The 24894-nt window shown below is 38.0% G+C and overlaps 1 pseudogene across 1 annotated transcript; it reads left to right on the forward strand.

Moving 5' to 3' along the window:
• Positions 1-3486: 3486 nt before the first annotated feature.
• LOC308346635 (olfactory receptor 4Q2-like) lies at positions 3487-23090 on the forward strand (annotated as a pseudogene). The gene is made up of 2 exons: positions 3487-3565; positions 22172-23090. The product of its transcript is annotated as an olfactory receptor 4Q2-like (transcript).
• Positions 23091-24894: the final 1804 nt, after the last annotated feature.

Genomic DNA, 24894 nt, shown 5'->3' on the forward strand with positions numbered 1-24894 from the left:
AACAAATTCCTATAAAATAACCAAGTGAATACAAAAGTTGGAAAAAGTCATCTGCAACAAAACATAAAAATATAAATGAATGTAGTAAGTTTTGTGAACATGGGTTAGGCAATGACATAACATCATATATATGTAATATCAATATCCCAAGTAACATAAATATGAGGAACAGAAGTAAAAAATGGATAAATTGGACTACATCAAAACCCAAAATTTGAAAGGACACAATTAAGAAAGTAAAAAGGCAGCAAATAGATCAAAAAAATTTGCAAATTCTATGTCTGATAAGGGACTTGTATCCAGAATAATGATCTTCTACAACTGTAAAAAGACAAAAAACTCAATTAAAAAATGGTCAAGGATGGGGCACCTGGGTGGCTCAGTGGGTTAAAGCCACTGCCTTCGGCTCAGGTCATGATCCCACCATCCTGGGATCAAGCCCCGCATCGGGCTCTCTGCTCAGTAGGGAGCCTGCTTCCTCCCTTCTTTCTCTGCCTGCCTCTATGCCTACTTGTGATCTGTCTGTCAAATAAATAAATAAAATCTTTTAAAAAAATGGTCAAGGATAAGAATATATATTTTTCCAAAGAAGATATACAAATTGCCAATAAGCACATGAAAACATACTCAACATCATTAGGACAATGCAAATGAAAACCACAGTGGAATACCACTTCTTATCCACACAGACAGCTAAAATTAAAAAAAAAAAAAAGTAAAGAAAAAGAAAACAAGCATTGATGAAGACACAGAGAAACTGAAATACATACATACATACATACATACATACACTGTGCTCTGGGCTGGTATGATAATAATATGGTGCAGCCACTTTGTGAAACTGCCATCCATTCCTCAAAATGTTAAGTACAGAGTTCACATGTGATCCAGCAATTCTACTTCCAGGAATAGACCCTAGGAAAGCGGAAACATACATTCACACAAAAAATTTCTTTTTTTTTTTTACTTTTATTTATTTACTTGAGGAGAGTGAGAGTGAGAGAGAGAGAGAGAGAGTATGAGAGGGGACACACAAAAAATTTCTTAATGCATAACTCATAATAGACCAAAAATGGAAACAACTCAAATGTCCACAAACTATTGAATAGATAATACAAGGTGGTATATCCATATAAAGGAATGTTATTCAGCCATCAAAAGAAATGAATTACTGATATATGTTACTACTTAAATCATCCTTCTACACATTATGTTAAGTGAAAGAAGCCAGTGATAAAAGGCCACGTATTCTGTGATTCCATTTATATGAAATGTCCAGAATAGGTCAGTCTACAGAAGCAGAAGTAGATTAATGGTTTCCAGGGTCTAGAGAGAGGTGAGGTTGGAAAGTGATTGCCTATGGGTCCAGCATCTCTTTGTGGGAAGAAGAAAATTCTGTTTGAGAGTATGAGATACTAGGGTCCTTGATGTAATTGGTAGAAGCAAATATAACAATTTCTCTAATTATAAGGGTATCTGGGAGTCACTGGGGCTTATCTCCTAAACTGTGTAACATTATAGAGCTTTCTAATATGGCCTTAAATGGTTTATTAGAAAAAACACAATCCATGGTTTATTCAAAATAGAGCTCTTAAAAAATAATTCATGAAAGTGGATATACAATGGAAAAATTATTGGCAATCATTTGGATCTACATACTAAGAGTACTTTAACTAAACCCTGGTGAGAAAGTAAGAAGAAACACAATTACATAAGATAATATTCCTAAGAAAGTGAATGCATCTTAGATTTTTTAATACTGACACAGGAAATAAAACAGCAGATTGAAAAGCACCTAGTCCAGAAGCAAGAGGGGAGTGACTGACTAATTTTAAAGCTGGAGACACAGGAACCTGAAGGGACTTTATCCAGAGATGGAAACACTCATTGACACCATTTTTGCAACCTCATTCTGACCCGCTATGGAAGGAGTATCCTGCAGGTACCATTTTTAGTGCCTTCCCTCATGCCTGCTAGCATTGGAGGACATATTTCATCCACCCTGCAAAGAGAGCATGGTAAAACCAGGATGGGTAAGCATTTGGTGTCCTGCCCCTACCACTCCCCCTAACCTCTTCAGCATTTGATATGTAAACAGCAGGGCAGGGAGAGTGCCCTGAACCCTACCCATGCCATGCAGAAGACAAGGTACAACTGGAAAAACAAATGACTTAAATCATGCTCTCCCTGTGCAGTAGCCAAGTCTGAAAATGCCCAGGTAGGTGCTCCCAGCCCTGACCTCCCTGGGCAATAGTGTGGCCCTACCACAGCTGGAAGGCACACATAGCCCACACAGAGTGCATGGCTCATCAGGGAAGACTGTACTTCTGGCCCATGTAGAATAGCTCATACACAAGACACTTCCTTCAAGACTAAAAGAGGTTGCTACTTCACCTAATGTATTTAGACCATCGCAGAGTGACAAGCAGAATGAAGAGACAGAGGAATATGTTCCAAACCAAGGAATAAGACAAAACCCAGAAAAAGTCCTTAATGAAACAGTTAAGCAACCTACTCGATAAAGAGTTCAAAGTAATAGCCATAAAGATACTCACTAATCTCAGGGAAAGAACAGATGAACACAGGAAGAACTTAAACAGTAAGCAAGAAAATGTAAGAAAGTACTAAACAGTGAAGAAAACCACCAACAAAATGACAAGGCAAGCTCCAGAATGGAAGAAGATACTTATAAAACCATATCTCTAATAAGGGGTTGATATCCAAAATATATAAAGAACACATACAACTTAATAATAAATAACAACCAAAAAATATTAATAAAGGGGCAGAGGACTTGAATAAACATTTCTCCAGATGGCCAAAAGACAGAGGAAAAGATGGTTAACATCACTAGTCATCAGTGAAATACAAATCAAAACCACAATGAGATACCACCTCTCAATATTACCCAGCCATAAAAAAGAATGAAATATCACCATTTGTGACAACATGGATGGACCCAGAAAGTATGATGCTAAGTGAAATAAGCCAGACAAAGACAAATACCTTATGATTTTGCCTGCATGTGAAATCTTAAAAACCACAGAAATGGACCAAAAAGACAGACTCTTAAACACAGAAAACAAACTAATGATTGCCAGTGGGGAGGTCGGTGGGGGAATAGGTGTAGTAGATGGAGATTAAGAGGTTGAAACTCCCAGTTACAAGATAAATGTGATTGGGATGAAAAGTATACCTTAAGAAATATAGTCAATAATATTGTAATAATGTATGGTGACAGATGGTGACTACATTTTTTGTGGTAAGCAATGAGTAATAGAATTGCTGAATTAAGATGTTGTAATCTGACAGCAATATAACATTGTATGTCAATTATGCATCAATAATAAAAAAATAAAAATTAAAAACAGAAACAAGGAATAGAAGCAGAAAAGTACCTCAGTATAACACCTATGAAAAGCCATAGCTTAACATTACAGTAGTGAAACACTAAAAGCTCTTTCTCCAGATCAGGAATAAGGCAAAATGCCCATCCCCACCACTTCTTTCAACATGATATTGGAAGTACAATCCAAAGCAATTATGCAAGAAGAAGAGTTAAAAGGTATCTTCTATATAGGAAAGTGAGAAATAATATATATTTGTACACTACATGATCTTATATGTAGAAAATCATTAAGATTTCATCAAAAACACTTTTGGAACAAATAAATTCAGCAAAGTTGCAGGACACAAAACTAACACACAAAAATCAATTGTGGGGAGGAGTCAAGATGGCGGAGAAGTAGCAGGCTGAGACGACATCGGGTAGCAAGAGATCAGCTAGACAGCTTATCTAACCATTGTGAACACCTACAAATCCAACGGGAAATCGAAGAGAAGAAGAGCAACAATTCTAGAAACAGAGAATCAATCACTTTCTGAAAGGTAGGACCTGCGGAGAAGTGAATCCAAAGCAACGGGAAGATAGACCCCGGGGGGAGGGTCCGCCTCCCGGGAAGCGGTGGAGCAACGGGAGCACAAAATCGGGACTTTTAAAAGTCGGCTCCACTGGGAGACATCGCTCCAGAGGCTAAACCGGGGGGAAACCCAGGCGGGGTCAGCATAACCCCAGGTCCGGCGGGGTCACAGAAGGACTGGGGGTGTCTGAGTGCTGCAGAGCTCGCAGGTTTTAGAGCGGGGAAGCTGGCTACAGCGACAAAGCCGAGGAGTGAGCTCTAAGCCCGGGGTTACCTTGTGCCAGTCGCAGGCTGGGTGGGCTCGGAGTGCGGGCGGAGGCCACGGAGACAGAAGCGACCTGGCGCTTTTCTCCAGCTCCAGCAATTGACTGCTTTCCTCAAGGCGTGACTGCAGGCCAGGGAGGCAGGGCGGTTGGGCTCTTTGCTCTGAGAGCGCACTGAGGAGCGGAACCCCAAGCTCTCGGCTCCTCCGGGCCGGAGATTGGGAGGCCGCCATCTTCATTCCCGTCCTCCGGAACTCTACGGAAAGTGCTCAGGGAACAAAAGCTCCCGAAAGCAAACCCGAGCAGAATATTTAGCCCGGCCCCTGGCAAGGGTGGTGCAATTCCGCCTGCGGCAAAGACACTTGAGAATCACTACAACAGGCCCCTCCCCCAGAAGATCAACAAGAAACCCAGCCAAAACCAACTTCAGTCACCAAGAACAGCGGAATTCCACAGCAGGAGAAAGCAAATCTTATCTGGACAAAATGACAAGGCGGAAAAACTCACCTCAAAAAAAAGAACAAGAGGCCATACCGAAGACTGGAGACCTAATCAATACGGATATTGGTAACATGACAGATCTAGAGTTCAGAATGACAATTCTCAAGGTTCTAGCCAGGCTCGAGAAAGGCATAGAAGATATTAGAGAAACCCTCTCCAGAGAGATAAAAGCTCTTTCTGGAGAAATAAAAGAACTAAAATATAACCAAGTTGAAATCAAAAAAGCTATTCATGAGGTGCAATCAAAAATGGAAGCGCTCACTGCTAGGATAAATGAGGCAGAAGAAAGAATTAGTGACATAGAAGACCAAATGACAGAGAATAAAGAAGCTGAGCAAAAGAGAGACAAACAAATACTGGACCACAAGGAGATAATTCGAGAGATAAGCGACACCATAAGACGACACAACATTAGAATAATTGGGATTCCAGAAGAAGAAGAAAGAGAGAGGGGAGCAGAAGGTATATTGGAGACAATTATTGGAGAGAATTTCCCTAATATGGCAAAGGGAACAAACATCAAAATCCAGGAGATGCTAAGAACGCCCCTCAAAATCAATAAAAATAGGTCCACACCTCGTCACCTGATAGTAAAATTTACAAGTCTTAGTGACAAAGAGAAAATCCTGAAAGCAGCCCAGGAAAAGAAGTCTGTAACATACAAGGGTAAAAACATTAGATTGGCAGCCGACCTATCCACAGAGACCTGGCAGGCCAGAAAGAACTGGCATGATGTATTCAGGGCACTAAATGAGAAAAACATGCAGCCAAGAATACTATATCCGGCTAGGCTATCATTGAAAATAGAAGGAGAGATAAAGAGCTTCCAGGACAAACAAAAGCTGAAAGAATTTGCAAACACCAAACCAGCTCTACAGGAAATATTGAAAGGGGTCCTCTAAGCAAAGAGAGACCCTAAAATCAGATCAGATCAGATCAGAAAGAAACAGAGACAATATACAGTACCAGTCACCTTACAGGCAATACAATGGCACTAAATTCATATCTCTCAATAGTTACCCTGAATGTTAATGGGCTAAATGCCCCAATCAAAAGACACAGGGTATCAGAATGGATAAAAAAACAAAACCCATCAATATGCTGCCTACAAGAAACTCATGTTAGACCCGAAGACACCTCCAGATTTAAAGTGAGGGGGTGGAAAACAATGTACCATGCTAATGGACATCAGAAGAAAGCTGGGGTGGCCATCCTTATATCAGATCAATTAGATTTTAAGCCAAAGACCATAATAAGAGATGATGAAGGACACTATATCATACTCAAAGGGTCTTTCCAACAAGAAGACCTAACAATCTTAAATATCTATGCCCCTAACATGGGAGGAGCCAACTATATAAACCAATTAATAAGAAAATCAAAGAAATACATCGACAGTAATACAATAATAGCAGGGGACTTTAACACTCCCTCACGGAAATGGACAGATCATCTAAGCAAAAGATCAATAAGGAAATAAAGGCCTTAAATGACACACTGGACCAGATGGACATCACAGATATATTCAGAACATTCCATCCCAAAGCAACTGAATATACATTCTTCTCTAGTGCACATGGAACATTCTCCAGAATAGACCACATCCTGGGTCATAAATCAGGTCTCAATCAGTACCAAAAGATTGAGATCATTCCCTGCTTATTTTCAGACCACAATGCTCTGAAGCTAGAACTCAATCACAAGAGGAAATTTGGAAAGAACGCAAATACATGGAGACTAAACAGCATCCTTCTAAAAAATGAATGGGTCAACCAGAAAATTAAAGAAGAATTGAAAAAATTCATGGTAACAAATGATAATGAATCACAATGGTTCAAAATCTGTGGGACACAACAAAGGCAGTCCTGAGAAGAAAATATATAGCGGTGCAAGCCTTTCTCAAGAAACAAGAAAGGTCTCAAATACACAACCTAACCCCACACCTAAAGGAGCTGGAGAAAGAACAACAAAGAAAGCCTAAACCCAGCAAGAGAAGAGAAATCATAAAGATCAGAGCAGAAATCAATGAAATAGAAACTAAAAAAAAAAAAAAAAAAAAAAAAATAGGACAAATCAACAAAACTAGGAGCTGGCTCTTTGAAAGAATTAATAAGATTGATAAGCCCCTGGCCAGACTTATCAAAAAGAAAAGAGAAAGGGCCCAAATAAATAAAATCATGAATGAAAGAGGAGAGATCACAACCAACACCAAAGAAATACAAACAATTATAAGAACATACTACGAGCAACTCTATGCCAACAAATTTGACAATCTGGAAGAAATGGATACATTTCTAGAGACATATCAACTACCACAACTGAACCAGGAAGAAATATAAAACCTGAACAGACCCATAACCAGTAAGGAGATTGAAACAGTCATCAAAAATCTCCAAACAAACAAAAGTCCAGGACCAGAGGGCTTCCCAGGGGAATTCTACCAAACATTTAAAGAAGAATTAATTCCTATTCTCCTGAAACTGTTCCAAAAAATAGAAATGGAAGGAAAACTTCCAAACTCATTCTATGAGGCCAGCATCACCTTGATCCCAAAACCAGACAAGGATCCCACCAAAAAAGAGAATTACAGACCAATATCTTTGATGAACACAGATGCGAAAATTCTCACCAAAATACTGGCCAATAGGATCCAACAGTACATTCAAAGGATTATTCACCACGACCAAGTGGGATTTATTCCAGGGCTGCAAGGTTGATTCAACATCCGCAAATCCATCAATGTGATACAATACATTAATAAAAGAAAGAGTAAGAACCATATGATACTCTCAATAGATGCTGAAAAAGCGTTTGACAAAGTGCAACATCCCTTCCTGATTAAAACTCTTCAAAGTGTAGGGATAGAGGGCACATACCTCAACACTATCAAAGCCATCTATGAAAAACCCACCACAAATATCATTCTCAATGGAGAAAAACTGCAAGCTTTTCCGCTAAGGTCAGGAACACGGCAGGGATGTCCGTTATCACCACTGCTGTTCAACATAGTACTAGAAGTCCTAGCCTCAGCAATCAGACAACAACAAGAAATTAAAGGCATGCAAATTGGCAAAGAAGAAGTCAAACTATCACTCTTTGCAGATGATATGATACTATATGTGGAAAACCCAAAAGGCTCCACTCCAAAACTGCTAGAACTTGTACAGGAATTCAGTAAAGTGTCAGGATATAAAGTCAATGCACAGAAATCAGTTGCATTTCTTTACACTAACAACAAGACAGAAGAAAGAGAAATTGAGGAGTCAGTCCCTTTTACAATCACACCCAAAACCATAAGATACCTAGGAATAAATCTAACCAAAGAGGCAAAGAATCTGTACTCAGAAAACTATAAAGTACTCATGAAAGAAATTGAGGAAAACACAATGAAATGGAAAAATATTCCATGCTCATGGATTGGAAAAACAAATATTGTGGAAATGTCTATTCTACCTAAAGCAATCTACACATTTAATGCAATCCCTATCAAAATCCCATCCATTTTTTTCAAAGAAATAGATCAAATAATCCTAAAATTTATATGGAACCAGAAAAGACGTCGAATAGCCAAAGGAATATTGAAAAAGAAAGCCAAAGTCAGTGGCATCACAATTCCAGACTTCAAGCTCTATTACAAAGCTGTCATCATCAAGACAGTATGGTACTGGCACAAAAACAGACATATAGACCAATGGAACAGAATAGGGAGCCCAGAAATAGACCCTCAACTCTATGGTCAACTAATCTTCGATAAAGCAGGAAAGAATATCCAATGGAAAAAAGACAGCCTCTTCAACAAATGGTGCTGCGAAAATTGGACAGCCACATGCAGAAAAATGAAATTGGACCATTTCCTTACACCACACACGAAAATAGACTCAAAATGGATGAAGGACCTCAATGTGAGAAAGGAATCCATCAAAATCCTTGAGGAGAATGCAGGCAGCAACCTCTTTGACCTCAACCGCAGCAACTTCTTCCTAGGAACATCACCAAAGGCAACAGAAGAAAGGGCAAAAATGAACTATTGGGATTTCATCAAGATCAAAAGCTTTTGCACAGCAAAGGAAACAGTTAACAAAACCAAAAGACAACTGACAGAATGGGAGAAGATATTTGCAAACGACATATCAGATAAAGGGCTAGTATCCAAAATCTATAAAGAGCTTATCAAACTCAATACCCAACGAACAAATAATCCAGTCAAGAAATGGGCAGAGGACATGAACAGACATTTCTGCAAAGAAGACATCCAGATGGCCAACAGACACATGAAAAAATGCTTCACATCACTGGGCATCAGGGAAATACAAATCAAAACCACAATGAGATACCACTTCACACCAGTCAGAATGGCTAAAATTAACAACTCAAGAAATGACAGATGCTGGCGAGGATGCGGAGAGAGGGGAACCCTCCTACACTGCTGGTGGGAATGCAAGCTGGTGCAACCACTCTGGAAAACAGTGTGGAGGTTCCTCAAAAAACTGAAAATAGAGCTACCCTATGACCCAGCAATTGCACTCCTGGGTATATATCCTAAAGATACAAACGTGGTGCTCCGAAGGGGCACGTGCACCCGAATGTTTATAGCAGCAATGTCCACAATAGCCAAACTGTGGAAAGAGCCTAGATGTCCATCAACAGATGAATGGATAAAGAAGAAGTGGTATATATACACAATGGAATACTATGCAGCCATCAAAAGACAGGAAATCTTGCCATTTGCGACGACGTGGATGGAACTAGAGGGTATCATGCTTAGCGAAGTAAGTCAATCAGAGAAAGACAACTATCATATGATCTCTTTGATATGAGGAAGTAGAGATGCAATGGGGGGGTTGGGGGGAGGTAGGAAAAGAAAAAAATGAAAAGATGGGATTGGGAGGGAGACAAACCATAAAAGACTCAATCTCAAGAAACAGACTGAGGGTTGCGGCAGGGAGAAGGGACGGGAGTGGGTGGTGGGGGGAAATGGACATTGGGGAGGGTATGGGCTATGATGAGTGCTGTGAAATGTGTAAACCTAGCGATTCACAGACCTGTACCCCTGGGGATAAAAATACATTATATGTTTATTAAAATAAAAAAATTTAAAAAAATCAATTGTACTTGTGATAAGCACTGGGTGATATATGTATGTTTTGAATCACTAAAGTTTACACTTGAAGCTAATATTACACTGTGTGTTAACTAACTGGAATTTCAATAAAAAGTAAAAAGTAAAATTACTTGCATTTCTATGTGTTAACACTAAGAGTACAAAAAGGAAATTAAGAAATCAATTTCATTTACAATAGCATCAAAACAAAAACTTAGGAATAAATCTAAGCAAGGACATGAAAGACTTTATCCTGAAAACTATTAACATCGATAAAGAAATTAGAGACACAAATAAATGTAAATATATCCTGCACATTCATGGATTGGAAGACTTAATATTGTTAAGATGTCCACATAACTAACAGTAAACTACAGATTCAATGTAGTATCTATGCTATGTGAATTTAGCAAATTCGCTACAACCAATCTAGAAAATAGAGGGGAAATGTTTACAATAGTTCAAAAATGTCATAAAGATGAAAAAAACTCTAACAAAAAAATGATACAAGACCTTTCATCTCAATACGAAAACACATAACTGAGAGAAATTAAGTGAAGAAATTTCACCACACACAAAATTTAATTTAAAACAGATCATATTCTCAAATGTAAAAGCTAAAATATTTAGGCATCTAGTTTATAACAGAATATGTTCATGATTTTCAGAGAGATGAGTTCTTAAAACACTACTGTCTGTAACCATATATATGTATATATATATGTGTATATATATACATATACATATACATATATATGTGTATATATATACACACACATATATATATATATATATAAAACCTGACATCTTTAAAGAACTTCTGTTTACTGAAATACACCACTAAGAAAGTGAAATGCTAAGTCATCAAAAAGATTACATCATTGCAAACATATATCCAACTAAGGGTTTTATTATACATTATTCAAAAAAAAAAACTTGTGTAAGTCAATAAAATACAGATGATCCAACTAACAACTGAGCAAAAAATCTGAATGGACACTTCATGAAAAAGATTTCCAAACAAAAGGCAGAAATAGCCATAAATACAGAGAGCAAACACAGTTGCCAGAGGGGAGGAGGATAGGGGAATGGGCAAAATGGGTGAATGGGGAATGGGAGACACAGGCTTCCAGTTATGGAATGAAGTAGTCATTGGGGATGGAAGGTATAGCATAGGGAATATAGTCAATTATATTGTAACAACATTGTATGGTGACAGTAGCTACACTTGTGAGCACAGCATAACATAGAGATTATCTAAACCATGATACCGTACACCTGAAACTAATGTAACATTGTTAATTATATTCAAATAAAAAAATAAAAATTTTGAGTGAAAAAAATAAAAATATTGAGCAGAAAAAAATTTCCACGTGAAAAATGTGTTCATTATCATTACTTACCAAGAATATACAAATTAAAGCACAGATACACACCCAGAAGAATGACTAAAATATGTGTGTGTGTGTGTGTGTGTGTGTATTTATTTATTTTAAAGATCTATTTACTTTAAAGACAGCAAGAGAGAGAGTGTATAAGGGGTAGAGGGAGACAGTAAGAGAGGCTTAAGCAGATCCACATGGGGCTTGATCTCACAACCCCGAGATCATGACCTGAGCCAAAATCAAGAGCTGGACACTTAGCTGACTGTGTCACCTAAGAGTCCCTCAAACATATATATTTTAAAGATGGATAATTACAAGTGTTTAAGAGGATGTGGAGACACATAAACTCTCTTAAAATGTTGGGAGATTGTAAATTAGTACAATCACATCTGAAGAATATCTGACAGTTTGTAACACTAAATCTCTATCTACTCAAGGATTAAAAAGTCCCACTTACTATAACATCCAACAGAAATGAGAGTTATTTCCTTCAATAAACATGTATATGAATTGTCATAACATCTGTATTTGTATCTTCCAAAAATGAGAAACCATCCAAAAAGTCCAGCAGTGTCATGTGTAAGTAAATTTGATATGTTCATACAATGCAAGCAATAATACATCTCAATGGCAATAAAAGTGTACAAATACTGATAAACATCAAGGTTTGGATAAGTTTCACATCAAGTAATCAAATATATGGAGCACATGTATCGTATAATCTCATTTAGATGAAGTTCAAAGTTAATCAAATGTGATATAAATCATTTAAAAAAGTTAACCATAAGGATTACTGACTGAGGGGGTGGCATGAGGATACCTCTTTGATGTTCTATTTCTCCATTTGGTTGGAAGTTTACATAAGTAAAAATTCAATTGATTGTAAATTTGAACTAAAAGTAAATATTCCAAACATCTGCATCATGCAATATCTTTATATCTAGAGAACTTCTGTATATTAATAATGAAAACAAACACTCAGTATGTAAAGTGACAATATGAATGTGAAACCTTCAGAATATGTAACTAATAAAAATCTTTTAATTCAAAAGTTTGCTTTAATTCATTTGATAACATTAGCATACCCCCATATTAAACTTAACAATGGTAGTACAAAATCCTTAATAAATCACAGGCATCTGGAATTTGGAAGGATATTTTAATACTATCTTCTGACCAAGTAGAGTTTATCAAGAAGCAGTATAGTGGTTTAAGACACCAGACTCTGGAGCCAGATAGCCTAGGAATAGTTTAACATCATTTTTTTTAATTTTTTAAATTTTTTATAAACATATAATGTATTATTAACCCCAGGGGTACAGGTCTGTGAATCGCCAGGTTTATACACTTCACAGCACTCACCATAGCACAAACTCTCCCCAATGTCCATAACCCCACCACCCTCTCCCTACACCCCTCCCCCCGGCCACCCTTAGGTTGTTTTGTGACATTAAGAGTCTTTAATGGTTTGTCTCCCTCCCAATCCCATCTTGTTTCATTTCTTCTTTTCCTACCCCCCCAAACCCCCCCCCCACCTTTGCATCTCCACTTCCTCATATCAGGGAGATCAAATGATAGTTGTCTTTCTCCGATTGACTTATTTCACTCAGTATAATACTCTCCAGTTCCATCCACATCATTGCAAATGGCAAGATTTCATTTCTTTTGATGGCTGCATAGTATTTAATTGTATATGTATACCACATCTTCTTTATCCATTCATCTGTTGATGGACATCTAGGTTCTTTCCATAGTTTGGCTATTGTGGACATTGCTGCTATAAACATTTGGGTGCACGTGCCCCTTTGGATCACTACATTTGTATCTTTAGGGTAAATACCCAGTAGTGCAATTGCTGGGTCACAAGGTAGCTCTATTTTCAACTTTTTGAGGAACCTCCATGCTGTTTTCCAGAGTGGTTGCAACAGCTTGCATTCCCACCAACAGTGTAGGAGGGTTCCCCTTTCTCTGCATCCTCACCAGCATCTGTCATTTCCTGACTTGTTAATTTTAGCCATTCTGACTGGTGTGAGGTGGTATCTCATTGTGGTTTTGATTTGTATTTCCCTGATGCCCAGTGATGTGGAGCACTTTTTCATAAGTCTGTTGGCCATCTGGATGTCTTCTTTGCAGAAATGTCTGTTTATGTCCTCTGCCCATTTCTTGATTGGATTATGTGTTCGTTGGGTGTTGAGTTTGGTAAGTTCTTTATAGATTTTGGATACTAGACCTTTATCTGATATGTCATTTGCAAATATCTTCTCCCATTCTGTCAGTGGTTGTCTTTTGGTTTTGTTAACTGTTTCCTTTGTTTCCTCTGCTGTGCAAAAGCTTTTGATCTTGATGAAATCCCAATAGTTCATTTTTGCCCTTGCTTCCCTTGCCTTTGGCAATGTTCCTAGGAAGAAGTTGCTGCGGTTGAGGTCAAAGAGGTTGCTGCCTGTGTTCTCCTCAAGGGTTTTGATGGATTCCTTTCTCACATTGAGGTCCTTCATCCATTTTGAGTTTATTTTCGTGTGTGCTGTAAGGAAATGTCCAGTTTCATTTTTCTGCATGTGGCTGTCCAATTTTCGCAGCACCATTTGTTGAAGAGGCTATCTTTTTTCCATTGGACATTCCTTCCTGCTTTGTCAAAGATTAGTTTACCATAGAGTTGAGGGTCTATTTCTGGGCTCTCTATTCTATTGCATTGACCTATGTGTCTGTTTTTGTGCCCATACCACACTGTCTTGATGATGACAGCTTTGTAATAGAGCTTGAAGTCTGGAATTGTGATGCCACCAACTTTGGCTTTCTTTTTCAATATTCTTTTGGCCATTCGAGGTCTTTTCCGGTTCCATATAAATTTTAGGATTATTTGTTCCATTTCTTTGAAAATAAAATGGACGGGATTTTGGTAGGGATTGCATTAAATGTGTAGATTGCTTTAGGTAGCATAGACATTTTCACAATATTTGTTCTTCCAATCCATGAGCATGAAATATTTTTCCATTTCTTTGTGTCTTCTGCCATTTTTTTATGAGTACTTTATAGTTTTCTGAGTATAGATTCTTTGCCTCTTTGGTTAGGTTTATTCCTAGGTATCTCATGGTTTTGGGTGCAGTTGTAAATGGGACTGACGCCTTAACTTCTCTTTCTTCTGTCTTATTGTTGGTGTATAGAAATGCAACTGATTTCTGTGCACTGATTTTATATCCTGACACTTAACTGAATTCCTGTACAAGTTTTAGCTGATTTGGAGAGGAGTCGTTTGGGTTTTCCACATATTGTATATCATCATCTGCAAAGAGTAATAGTTTGACTTCTTCTTTGCTGATTTGGATGCCTTTAATTTCTTGTTGTTGTCTGATTGCTGAGGCTAGGACTTCCAGTACTATGTTGAATAGCAATGGTGATGATGGACATCCCTGCCGTGTTCCTGACCTTAGAGGAAAAGCTCTCAGCTTTTCTCTATTGAGAATGATGTTTGTGGTGGGTTTTTCATAGGTGGCTTTGATAATATTGAGGTATATTTCCTCTATCCCTACACTTTGAAGAGTTTTGATCAAGAAGGGATGCTGTACTTTGTCAAATGCTTTTTCAGCATCTATTGAGAGTATCATAGGGTTCTTGTTCTTTCTTTTATTAATGTATTGTATCACATTGATTGATATGTGGATGTTGAACCAACCTTGCAGCCCTGGAATAAATCCCACTTGGTCGTGGTGAATAATCCTTTTAATTTACTGTTGGGTCCCATTGGCTAGTATTTTGGTGAGAATTTTTGCATTTGTTCATCAATGATACTGGTCTGTAATTCTCTTTTTTGATGGGATCCTTGTCTGGTTTTGGGATCAAGGTGATGCTAGTCCATCAATGAGTTTGGAAGTTTTCCTTCCATTCCTATTTTTTGGAACAGTTTCAGGAGAATAGGAATTAATTCTTCCTTAAATGTTTGGTAGAATTCCCCTGGGAAGCCATCTGGCCCTGGGCTTTTGTTTGTTTGGAGATTTTTGATGACTGTTTCAATCTCCTTACTGGTTATGGGCCTGTTCACGTTATCTATTTCTTTCTGGTTCAGTTGCGGCAGTTTATGTCTCTAAGAATACATCCATTTCTTCCAGATTGTCAAATTTGTTGGCGTAGAGTTGCTCATAATATGTTCTTAGAATTGTTTGTATTTATTTGGTGTTGGTGGTGATCTCTCCTAATTAATTCATGATTTTATTTATTTGGGTCCTTTCTCTTTTCTTTTTGATAAGTCTGGCCAGGGGCTTATCAATCCTATTAATTCTTTCAAAGTACCAGCTCCTAGTTTTGTTGATTTGTTCTATTGTTTTTTGGTTTCTATTTCATTGATTTCTGCTCTGATCTTTATGATTTCTCTTCTCCTGCTGGGTTTAGGCTTTCTTTGTTGTTCTCTCTCCAGCTCCTTTAGGTGTGGGGTTAGGTTGTGTATTTGAGACCTTTCTTGTTTCTTGAGAAAGGCTTGCACCGCTATCTATTTTCCTCTCAGGACTGCCTTTGCTGTGTCCCACAGATTTTGAACCATTGTGATTTCATTATCATTTGTTTCCATGAATTTTTTCAATTCTTCTTTAATTTCCTGATTGACCCATTCATTCTTTAGAAGGATGCTGTTTAGTCTCCATGTATTTGGGTTCTTTCTAAATTTCCTCTTGTGATTGAATTCTAGCTTCAGAACATTGTGGTCTGAAAATATGCAGGGAATGATCCCAATCTTTTTTTTTTCTTTTTTTTTTTTAATTTTATTCATTTGTTTGACGGACAGATCACAAGTAGGCAGAGAGACAGGCAGAGAGAGAGAAGGGAGGAAGCAGGCTCCCCACAGAGCAGAGAGCCTGATGTGGGGCTTGATCCCACGACCCTGGGATCATGACCTGAGCCGAAGGCAGAGGCTTTAATCCAATGAGCTACCCAGGCGTCCCTGATCCCAATCTTTTGATACCAGTTGAGACCTGATTTATGACCCAGGATATGATCTATTTTGGAGAATGTTCCATGTGCATTAGAGAAGAACGTATATTCTTTTGCTTTGGGATGGAATATTCTGAATATATCTGTGATGTTCATCTGGTCCAGCGTGTTATTTAAGGCCTTTATTTCCTTGTTGATCTTTTGCTTGGATGATCTGTCCATTTCAGTGAGGGGAATGTTAAAGTACCCTACTATTATTGTTGATGTGTTTGAGTTTGTTATTAGTTGGTTTATATAGTTGGCTGCTCCCATGTTAAGGGCATAGATTATTTAAAATTGTTAGATCTTCTTGTTGGACAGACCCTTTGACTATGATATAGTGTCTTTCTTCATCTCTTATTATAGTCTTTGGCTTAAAATCGAATTGATCTGATATAAGGATTGCCACCCCAGCTTTCATCTGATGTCCATTAGCATGGTAAATTGTTTTCTACCCCCTCACTTTAAATCTGGAGGTTTCTTTGGGTCTAAAATGAGTTTCTTGTAGACAGCATATTGACGGGTTTTGTTTTTTCTTATCCATTCTGATACCCTGTGTCTTTTGATTGGGGCATTTAGCCCATTAACATTCAGGGTGACTATTGAGAGATATGGATTTAGTGCCATTGTGTTGCCTGTAAGGTGACTATTACTGTATATTGTCTCTGTTCCTTTCTGGTCTACTACTTTTAGGCTCTCTCTTTGCTTAGAGGACCCCTTTCAATATTTCCTGTAGAGTTGGTTTGGTGTTTACAAATTCTTTTAGTTTTTGTTTGTCCTGGAAGCTCTTTATCTCTCCTTCTATTTTCAATGATAGCCTAGCTGTATATAGTATTCTTGTCTGCATGTTTTTCTCATTTAGTGCTCTGAATATATGGTGCCCATTCTTTCTGGCCTGCCAGGTCTCTGTGGATATGTCCGTTGCCAATCTAATATTTTTACCATTGTATGTTATAGACTTCTTGTCCTGGGCTGCTTTCAGGATTTTCTCTTTGTCGCTAAGACTTGTAAATTTTACTACTAGGTGATAGGGTGTGGACGTATTCTTATTGATTTTGAGGGGTTTCTTTGCACCTCCTGGATTTTGATGCTTATTTCCTTTGCCATATTAGGGAAATTCTCTACAATAATTATCTCCAATATACCTTCTGCTCCCCTCTTTCTTCTTCTTCTGGAATCCCAATTATTCTAATGTTGTTTCATCTTATGGTATCACTTATCTCTCGAATTCTCCCCTCATGGTCCAATAGTTTTTTGCCTTCTTTCTCTCAGCTTCTCTATTCTCCATCATTTGGTCTTCTATATCACTAATTCTTTCTTCTGCCTCATTTATCCTAGCATTAAGAGCCTCCATTTTTTATTGCACCTCATTAATAGCTTTTTTTATTTCAACTTGGTTAGATTTTAGTTTTTTTTGTTTTTTTTTTTTTGTTTTTTGTTTTTTCTCCAGAAAGGGCTTTTATTTCTCTAGACAGGGTTTCTCTAATATCTTCCATGCCTTTTTCGAGCCCAGCTAGAACCTTGAGAATCATCATTCTGAACTCTAGATCTGACATATTACCAATGTCTGTATTGATTAGGTCCCTAGCCTTTGGTACTGCCTCTTGTTCTTTTTTTTGTGTGTGTGTGGTGAGTTTTTCCACGTTGTCATTTTGTCCAGATAAGAATATATGAAGGAGTAAATAAAATACTAAACAGGTGGCAAAGACCCCAGGAAAATGTGCTTTTACCAAGTCAGAAGAGACCCCAAATCGTGGGGGAGGGGGGATAAAGGGGAGTAAAAAGAAGTTCAGAAAAAAAAATTAAAAAAGAAAACAAATAACGAAAAGATATAAAAAAGAAAATATATATATATATTAGACTGGTGACTAGAACAGGTCACCCGCTTAATTTTGGGAGTATTTTGGTCTCTTAGAAGAAACTTCCTCCCAAAATTTTAAAGAATGAAAAACATATATAAGGGTAAACACAATGAAGGGATGTAATATGAATATAAAGATGAAATTTTTTTTAAATTAAATTTTTTATTTATTTTCAGCATAACAGTATTCATTGTTTTTTCACCACACCCAGTGCTCCATGCAATCTGTGCCCTCTCTAATACCCACCACCTGGTTCCCCCACCCTCCCACCCCCGCCCCTTCAAAACCCTCAGGTTGTTTTTCAGAGTCCATAGTCTCTCATGGTTCACCTCCCCTTCCAATTTCCCTCAACTCCCTTCTCCTCTCCATCTACCCTTGTCCTCTATATTATTTGTTATGCTCCACCAATAAGTGAAACCATATGATACTTGACTTTCTCTGCTTGACTTATTTCACTCAGCATAATCTCTTCCAGTCCCGTCCATGTTGCTACAAAAGTTGGGTATTCGTCCTTTCTGATGGAGGCATAATACTCCATAGTGTATATGGACCACATCTTCCTTATCCATTCATCCGTTGAAGGGCATCTGGGTTCTTTAAACAGTTTGGCGACCGTGGCCATTGCTGCTATAAACATTGGGGTACAGATGGCCCTTCTTTTCACTACATCTGTATCTTTGGGGTAAATACCCAGCAGTGCAATTGCAGGGTCATAGGGAAGCTCTATTTTTAATTTCCTGAGGAATCTCCACACTGTTCTCCAAAGTGGCTGCACCAGTTTGCATTCCCACCAACAGTGTAAGAGGGTTCTCCTTTCTCCACATCCTCTCCAACACACGTTGTTTCCTGTCTTGCTAATTTTGGCCATTCTAACTGGTGTAAGGTGGTATCTCAATGTGGTTTTGATTTGAATCTCCCTGATGGCTAGTGATGATGAACATTTTTTCATGTGTCTGGTAGAGAGCCCAGATATGGACCCTCAACTCTATGGTCAAATCATCTTCAACAAAACAGGAAAAAATATCCAGTGGAAAAAAGACAGTCTCTTCAATAAATGGTGCTGGGAAAACTGGACAGCTATATGTAGAAGAATGAAACTTGACCATTCTCTTACACCGTACACAAAGATAAACTCGAAATGGATAAAAGACCTCAACGTGAGACAGGAATCCATCAGAATCCTCGAGGAGAACATAGGGAGTAACCTCTTTGATATCAGCCACAGTAACTTCTTTCAAGATATGTCTCCAAAGGCAAAGGAAACAAAGGCAAAGATGAACTTTTGGGACTTCATCAAGATCAAAAGCTTCTGCATAGCAAAAGAAACAGTCATCAAAACAAAGAGGCAACCCACGGAATGGGAGAAGATATTTGCAAATGACAGTACAGACAAAAGGTTGATATCCAGGATCTATAAAGAACTCCTCAAACTCAACCCACACAAAACAGATAATCATATTAAAAAATGGGCAGAAGATATGAACAGACACTTCTCCAATGAAGATGAAATTTTTTTTATTATTTCTAACAAAGGAGTTGATAAAGTAAGTTAGTTGGGAGAATAAAGAAAAAGAACGTGGAGATAATTTGCTCAGGCTGGTGACTAGATGAAGCCCGGTGCTAGATTTAGGGTATATTTTTATCTATTAGAAGAAGTTGTACCCCAAATTTTTTAGAAGAAAAACCCTATGTGTATACAAAAAATAAAGTTAGATACAATGAAGTATAAAATATGACTATAATGAAGGTTCAAAAAATATTTTTTAATGAAATATATTAAGATAAACTAGTTAAAAAATGTTAAAAGAGGAAAGGGTAAAAGTTAAAAAAAATAGAAGAAAAAAATTTAAAAAAATAACTTCGCAAGACTAAAGATTCATGGGGAGAAAGCCATGAATTCCATGCTTTGCTTTCTCCTCCTCTGGAATTCTGCTGTTCTCCTTGGTAAGTGAATTTAGGCTTGGCTGGATTTCTTGTTGAACTTCTGGGGTAGGGGCCTGTTGTAGTGATTCTCAAGTGTCCTTGCCCCAGGTGGAATTGTACCACCCTTACCAGGGGCCAGGCTAAGTAATCCGCTGGGGTTTGCTCTCAGGAGCTTTTGTTCCCTGAGTGTTTCCCGCACAGTTCTGGAAGATGAGAATGAAAATGGAAGCCTCCCAATCTCTGGCCTGAAGGAGCCAAGAGCTCAGGGCCCCACTCTTCAGTGTGCCCTCAGAGAAAAGCACTCAGTCACTCCCGTACCCCTGGCCTCCAGCTACGCTCCAAGCTCACCCAGCCTGTGACCAAGCATCTCTGTGTCTGGCATACAGGCTCTGCCTGGAGTCTCTGAACCCCACAGATCCCTGAGCTTTTCCAGGTCGTGGTCTCCCTGGATCTTGTGGGGACCACACTCACAGAGCACCAGCCTGTGCCACAGATTACTGTTCAAGGTAACTCTGAGTTGAGAGCTCACTCCTCAGCTCTGTTGCTGTAGCCAGCTTCCCTGCTCTAATACCTGTGAGCTCTGTGACACTCAGACACCCCCGATCCATCTGTGACCCCACGGGACCTGAGGCCATGCTTTCTCCACGTGGGCTTCACCCTGGTTTAGCCTCTGGAGTGATGTCCCTCAGTGAAGCAGACTATTAAAATCCTGATTTTGTGCTCTGTTACTCCGCCGCTTGCCGGGAGCTGGCCCCTCCCCCTGTGGTCTATCTTCCCGTTGCTTTGGATTCACTTCTCTGCCAGTCCTACCTTTCAGAAAATGGTCAATTTTCTGTTTCTAGAATTGTTGCTCTTCTTCTCTTTGATCTCCTGTTGGATTTGTAGGTGTTTGGAATGGTTTGAGCTATCTAGCTGATCTCCTGCTACCTGATGTCGCATCAGCCTGCTACTTCTCCACCATCTTCATTCCTCCCCTCTAACTAATAAAAATCTTAAAAAATGTTCATTCACACTGTGATAAGGCAAATGCAAATTAAGTTAACAAGGTATAATTTTTACCCATCACACTTGTAAAATTAAAATTAAATAACAGTAACAACTGATATTATCCAGTGTGGAAAAGAGTGTGAAATTAGTGTCATGTATATTATTCATGGGAGCATAAGGTAGTCTAGCGACCCTGGGAGAGAAAAAAAATATTCTGTCAACATCTGCCTCAGAAATTTCACTTTCAGGTCTCTATCCCTTATAAATAATAAATGTCTAAAAAACAATGAACAAAATTCAAAATTCAATATTGTTTACTACAGCACTATTTGTAACAATAATAAAATAATAGATGATGTACATGTTGTCAAGAGAGTACTTCATTATAGCATACCATGTTTTAAATGCTAATTCTTTTTATCTCAGAGAAATAATTTCTTTTTACTCAATTTGATAGGATAAAAAAGGAAGTCACCTGAATGTATAAATAGCCCTTTTATCATTCTATTTTTATCATTAAGAGCACAACCTGCACCCTTATTTCCACCGTTAGTACAGATGATAAGAAATGTGTTAGATACAATAAGTTGGACAGAAATGTACTCTAGATGGGCAGACATTCAGGAAACTTAAGTGAGGGTCAATGACCTAGCAATAAACTCAAAGTGAAATGATCCTTCCTCCGGTCCTGTGCAAAGGGTAGAGCCCCATAAGAGTTATAGGAATACAGAAGTTAACAGGGTTACTACAGCAGCCTAACCATCTACATAGGGTGATTTGCTATCCCAAGGAAAATCTCTACAGATCCTAATGCCCGTCACATGGAATCTTAAATTCTACCTTTGAGATTTTTTTTCCTGAAGACTTTTATTAAACAAAACAAAACAAAAACTAGTATGTCAAGGAAAATTAACTTAGGTCTTGATAGTGAATGTAAAAATGAAGAGAGGAGGAAAATACTGATTTATGGAAGGCAGAGATACATCAGGTTGAAGTTAAAGGCCCCAGACCAGGTGACTTCATGTTCCAAAATACCTTGACTACTTCATTATTGTCTTAAAGTTGAAACTTACTGAAGAATATATATTCAGTATCAGCTAAGGAGAAAATAACTTCTAATGAATCAACAAGGTGTATCCTAGAGAGAAGTATTTCCTCTGAAATGTGAAGATTCTTGCATTTTGTATGAAGTATCTCATTCACTTCCATAGTTACTAATGCCCCTTGCTTAATTTCTTTGATCAAGGAGCCAGGTCAAATAGATAAAAACCAGAGGTGGTGAGAAACTTTGTCCTAGAAGGCTTCTCAGAGACCCCATCTATTGAGGGAAGGTTATTTGGACTATGTCTTTTCTTCTATGTGTTCAACGTGAGTAGGCAATGTCATCATGGTCATAGCGGCCTCTGATAATTATATTAATTCATCACCCATGCATTTCCTTCTTGGCAACCTCTCTTTCCTGGACTTATTATTATAGTTATTCAACAGTAACTACCCCTAAGCTTCTGGCTGACTTTCTTGATAAAGACAAACTCATTCCCTATGACCAATGCATCATGCAGTTCTTCTTTCTGCATTTTGAAGGTCAGCTGAGATATTCTTGTTCACAGTGATGGTCTATGATTGCCATGTTGCAAGTTGTAACCACCTGCACTATACCATTATGAGTTGAGGACTGTTTTGTGTGTTGGTGGCTCCCTAATGGATGGGAGGGTTTGTGCACTCTGTCCGGATGATTCTCACTATCCATCTGCCTTTTTGTGGACCAAAACAGGTGGACAACTTCTTCTGTGATGTTCCCCCTGTCCTCAATGTGCTTGTGCAGACACATTTGTCATTGAATTGTTAATAGTATCTTACAGTGGGCTGAGCTCTACCAGCTCCTTTGTGGTGCTGGTTTCTCCTTACTCCACTATCCTGGTCAAGATTCTCTCCAAGGAGGGAAGGTGAAAGGCACTCTCCACCTGTGGCTCCCACCTCATAGGAGTAACACTCTTCTTTGGACCCTGTATTTTAATCTATGTTCATCCCTTCTCTACATTTTTCTGTGGACAAGATGGTGTCTGTTCTCTAATATTATCACCCCCATGCCATATCCTCTCATCTATAGAGTTCAGAACAAAGAGGTCAAGTCAGCCCTGTGGAAACTGTGGGATAGGAGTGGACTTACTTGGAAAAAGCAGGAGACATAAGCAGTTGAAGTGATTTTTTGAGAGCAGAGAATCTGAGGTTAAAATAATTACTTTTCCACTAATGAGTTAGGAGAGGATAGCCTAATTGTTCAGTTTTTTCCCATTAAATCCTAATAGTCCTATTAATGGCACTATAATGAAACTCAGAAAAACTCCTTCCATACTGAATTATTCTGTCTTCTGCCTCCTTTTTCTTCTCTGAAGCATCTGTTTGCTGTTTTTCCATAAATTGTGCTATTTCATTCTACCCATCCATCTGATCAAACCTTATTCCATCCATTCTTTTCATTTAGTTTGACACCACACACTGGCATAAACACCTTTCCAAACTCTTACCACTTTCTTCTCCACATTGTCTCTGGTTTTACTGTCTTCTCAACTTTTACATGCTAACTAGATATCTGCAATGAACTGAATTAGGAATGTATATGTGTTTATTACTCTCACAAAATATTTAGAGCATTATCAGATGAATTAGAGTGAATCCAATTTATGTAACTTCTAACAACAAACTAATGGGATATATTAGTTGGCTTCATCACTTCATAATACCACTACCATCTGGTAGTACAATTCAGAGGGCAATTGCCTAATAGTGTGGGTTCAACTAACCTTTTTTGAATTACAAATCAAGTGAATCTTAGACAAGTCATTTAAGTTACTGCAGCCCTACTTCCCTTAGCTATAGCATACATAGAATGATGCTTACCTCTCAGTGACTTGGTGAGAGCTAAAATGGCAAGAGATGGGAATATGTTTAGTTTGGTGCTTGACTCATTACAGGACTTCACTATTATTTATTCATTATATTTTTCAATGACAGAAAGATACATATGGTGAAAATTTAAACTGGTTTATTACCCTTAATGAAACAACAGTATGATCTACCATAACCAGTTTCAGGAAAATGTTAGAAAGTGTACAGAAATGAACCAAGACATGTCCATCTTTATCCATTTGGGGCACACCCTATATTATTATTAACATTATCATAATAATACCCTCACTGGCATTTGCTATCCTCAGAATTAATACTAGTTCACAGGTTTATGTACTCCTTACTAAAATTTTATAATCAAAGACAGGAAAATTGAATTGTCATATAAGTTAAGAACTAACTGAACACAATACAAATGGATAATAAAACATCTTTAACAGCCTTTAATTTTTAAAGTTTTTTAAACACTTATTTGAGAGAGAAAGAGTACAAAAGTGAGCACAAGTGGGAGGGGCAGAGGGAGTAGGAGAGAGAATCCCAAGCAGATTCCACACTGGGCATGGAACCTGCTGTAGTGCTCAGTTTCAGGACCCTGACATCACCATCTGAGCAGAAACCAAGAGTCAGAGGTTTAACAGACTATGCCACTCAGGTTCCCCTATTTTCACTGTTTTTTTAAAGTAAGGGAATCACAGAAGAAATTTCAGCAACTAATTTGTGGGACAGAGACAAAAGCCAAAATTGTTAGGTAAATTCATTGAAGACTTCAGTTTTGTCTTTATTATCGCTCTGTTCCCAAAGCTTTTTAAAACACCTAAAATAAAAAAGACTCAATAAAAATATGTTCATTAAATGAAGGAGGTTTTTATATGTTCATTGATCAATTTGGTAAGGATTAAGGAAGAGTTAACTCAGAGCTGTTTTCTTTTCCCTCACTTGGAAAGATAAGTTGTAAATTTTTCATTGAGAAATAGGAAACATGTTGAGAGTTGTCATAGAAGCAATATTTAATAAAAAAAATAGACACATCAAAACACCTATGCATATATAGCACTGTCAGAGAAGTCAGATATCAAAATTAAAAAG

The sequence above is a fragment of the Martes martes genome (assembly GCF_963455335.1).
Source record: "Martes martes genome assembly, chromosome: 7".
NCBI classification, from domain to species: domain Eukaryota; kingdom Metazoa; phylum Chordata; class Mammalia; order Carnivora; family Mustelidae; genus Martes; species Martes martes.